The 3,950-nt window shown below is 39.0% G+C and overlaps 1 non-coding gene across 1 annotated transcript; it reads left to right on the top strand.

Moving 5' to 3' along the window:
* Nucleotides 1-2,826: 2,826 nt before the first annotated feature.
* On the top strand, nt 2,827-2,933 carry LOC118929495 (U6 spliceosomal RNA). Its single transcript, XR_005031596.1, has one exon. It is a non-coding gene; the product is annotated as a U6 spliceosomal RNA (small nuclear RNA).
* Nucleotides 2,934-3,950: the final 1,017 nt, after the last annotated feature.

Here is a 3,950-nt window from a genome sequence, read left to right as displayed (position 1 = left end):
TCAGAACACCTGGCAGCACTTCCATCTCATTCTATAAAGAATTGTTTACTTCTCCAATGGTACCTTGCTGCTGGCGTTCTCATGCTCCCTCCTCTCGCATCAATGCCATTTCCTTCTTCAGAGAATCCACAGAAGTTTGCAGCTCACATTATTGTGCTGCCATTTCTTGGGTCTCTTCTGTAGACCTTTTTAATACTGTGAGAAGCAGCCAACCCACAGTCCCCGCTGCCTCACGAGCACTCTGCTTCTCAAAGGATCTACTTACTATACAAAGGGTCACCCCTACAGTCTCAGGGTTCACTTCCACTTGTCTCCAGCCCTGGGGGTGCCCAGTCCTCTAGGAGGCAAGCCACCTCAGACCACATACCCACTGGGGGACAATCCACTATCTCCCCAATTACAGGGGCAGCCCACTGCAGCACCCTTCCATAAGGGCAGCCTGTCTTTTTCCTTGGTCAACCATGAACTGTGCCGACTTTCACCGATTGTCTTGCTAATGGGTTTCAGCCCCAGGCAAGTTCACTATGGATTCAATGTGACCAAAGTAATTGACAGCAAAACGTTCTTTGGGGTGAAAGGGTTTATTACCTGGCTTGTTCTCCCGGTGGTAGGTCGATCACATGTCTCTGCCTCCACTCAGAGCACTGGGTTAAGCTCTCTATATAGCGCAATAATAGCTTATTGCCTAAAGGTGTGGAAGCGGTAGCCCAGCAACAGGCCAGTTACATCATCAGGTGGTTTGAGTTCAGTGAGGATCCTGGCCATAGGAACCCCAGCTTCCCCACAGGTATTCAGTACAATATTATTCTAGAAAAATATATTTCTTTTAGTCATTTGGGGGGAAAATATTAGAAGCTTTAATTGTATGAATGTAAAAGATATTTGCCACGACCTCTGCATCAGTCTAGAAGATGAAGGGATATTCATCAAATTTATTGTACCAATCATATTATTTATGGAGACTGATTCTATTGTAGCCACTTTAACTACAAACTTAGGTGTCTGAAAAGTTCAAATTCTTGAACAAATTTTTGAGTCAGTGTTCTCACCTGCACTGTAGAGGTAAGATTTAGACCTATCTCATATGATTATTAAGATAATTAAAAGAGGTAATACATGTAACCTGTACTTAATACACTGTACTTAACATATAATAAGTGTTCAGTTAAGGGAGTTTTATAGCCTCTTATGAAAAAAGTCTAACTTCTTTAGAATAATTCCCTAACCATGGTTTAGAACCTAGACATCAGAATTGCAAAATAGGCAGCCCTTTGCAATTTGAAGTGGGAAAAACAGAGAAAATGCCTTGATCTAGAGTCTCAATGGAAGGGCACAGTTAATCTGCATTTGGCCTTCACTTTGCTTTGCTTTTCAATCCCAGTGGTTATGTAGTCAAGTGAGGTAGGAAGTGAATGATGGGGCAGAAGAAAGTTCCCCAACCACCAAGTAGCATTCAGAAATCATTATTTTCTCTGTGCAGAGGAGAAACATTTAGCATTATTTTTAGTGGCTTACATATCACAGTTTATAAATTGATCTTATAAGATTTAAAAAAAATGCATTCCCCCCACCTCCAGATTGGCCTTGAAAATACAGAGTGGGTATAACAACAGTAGAAGCCACTTCACCTGAGCTTACCACAGCTACAAGTAACTTGCCCTGGCAAGCTGCTAAAGCAGTTGCTTATTGGCAGGGGGTGGAAATTCCGGTTTGGGTCATCCTCAGCTAAGGTGAAGCAGATGCCCAGTGGCTGTCTAAAGCTACTGCTCAGCAGCCAAAATGAGGGTGAACCAACACAGCAAACAAAGGACAAAACTTGAAGTTCTCTGCATGACAATCTAAGATGTCAATCTCTAAGTCAGGTCAGAAAACCCTCTGAACTCTCACAAGGTTTTCCTTGAAAAGACTCCCAAGTATTTGTTCCAGAGATCTAAGGGCAGGCAGAAAGGGCAGCATCTGCAGCTGACAAGGACCTATTATTATTCAAGGGGTGCTAAGGGCCTATTCTGACCACTTTGGGCACCAGAATGTTAATTGCAATTATCCTTTTAGAAACCTGTTTCTTAATATCTGATCAACTTCTTCACAAAGACAAGACAAATTATATTTGTCTGAGTCTAGGTCCTTTGAAAGCTTACTTTTATTTTCCTCCACTAATTCTGAAATCATATCCCCACCCATACAGCAAGTCAGTATTTCCCAGTAAGAAAGGATCCTGTGCTGCCAGGCTTAGATCCCAATTCTGCACTTACAAGTCATGTGACATTGGGAGAGTTGCCTTGGTTTAAAAGTAAAGTGAATATAATAACAATGCCTACTTCAGAGGGGGTTATTGTGACTATATATATAATTTATTTGACAAAGTGACAAAGTGCCTGGTCCATATACTCTGCTAATAAACGTTGGCTCTTTTATTAAATTCTTTTTTCACTTGATCCTATCCAGATCCCCTCTTCTGTCAACCTGCGTCATTCCTTGTCCTTTATCTGAATCCTACGGCAGTCCACATTGGTTACAATCAGCAGAGAACCCTATCTTTGTGCACAATCCCTCAAAAGGTAGGGCCTTCATTAACTCTTTCTACCACTCTGGCCATTTTCATCCCCATTAGCTAGTGCACAGATTCACATACTGCTGGAACTTAAGGTGGTGATGTGGCTCCCCTCTAATCAGCACTCTGGAAAAAAAAAGCCTGCTGCTATCCAGAAAAACTTTTTCTCTCAATCTTAACTCCAGGCTAAATGGAAAAAGGAGTTCTATAGTCTGTCCTTGGCTGCATGCCACCAAAAAGCATTCATCCATTACTAAATTAAAAATGACTTCACGGTGCTCACTTCAGCAGCATATATACTATAATTGGAATGATTCAGAGAAGATTAACATGGCATCTGCACAAGGATAACACACTGATTCATGAATCATTTCATAATTTTGAAACAGGCACTTTCATATATTGTGCTGAAAATGAAAATAGTAAGACACCTGTAATGGTTAATCCAGCAATATCTTCCAAAATTAAAAATGTAAAAAAGAAAAAAAAATGTATATACCTTTTGATCCAGAAATCCCAAGTCTAGAAATGTATCCTTCAGATATACTTTCACAGATATGAAATGATGTATTTACAAGGTTTTTCACCAGGCATCATTTATGATTGCCAAGGATTTGAAAAATATAAAAATCTGTCAAGTGAGGATTGTTTAGATAAACTCTGTTACATGCAAACAATGGATTATAATGCAGACAGAAAAAATGAGAGTGGTCTCTATGCATTGATATAGAAAAATATCCAAAATATACAATGGAAAATAGTGTTTCAAGGTATGGAACGATGGTACATCTTAGGCTAACTTCTGTATAAGAAAGGGAGCATGAGAATATATATTCACATTTGCTTGTATTTACATAAAGAAACAAACAAAAATGATTACTGATAGCAGGGATAGAAAATTATAGCCTGCGTCTGTTTTATAAATAAAGTTTTATTGGAACACAGCCATAGCATTTGTTTCTCTATTATGTATGGCTGCTTTTGCACTGCTGTGATAGAATTGAGTAATTACAACCCAGACCACAGGGCCTGCAAGCCTAAAATATTTATTACTTGGCCCTTTACAGAGAAAGCTTGCCAACTCCTGACCTATAAGGTAGGGAGAACTGATAGGGACAGCGATGGAAGCAAGACTTCTCAGTGTACACACTTTTTATGGCTTTGGTTTTTGAAATTATGAATGAATGTACTGTTCTTTTCTAAAAATAAAATAGAAACAAAATCAGTGAAATCTTGTTTGGATCTTCTGGGTAGAAAACAGATAACAATAAACCCAGAGCAGGGATTTATGTTTATGCTTGGAGTAGCCCTATTTGTTTCTTAACAAATGTTTGTAAAATTAAAACTGATTAACTTATAAAATTCATTTTTAAATGAAAAAATCAACATTATGGTTACT

The sequence above is a fragment of the Manis pentadactyla genome, chromosome X (genome assembly GCF_030020395.1).
Source record: "Manis pentadactyla isolate mManPen7 chromosome X, mManPen7.hap1, whole genome shotgun sequence".
Classification (NCBI taxonomy): domain Eukaryota; kingdom Metazoa; phylum Chordata; class Mammalia; order Pholidota; family Manidae; genus Manis; species Manis pentadactyla.
Note: the sequence above shows the minus strand (reverse complement) of the source record. Positions and strands in the feature narration are given on the sequence as shown.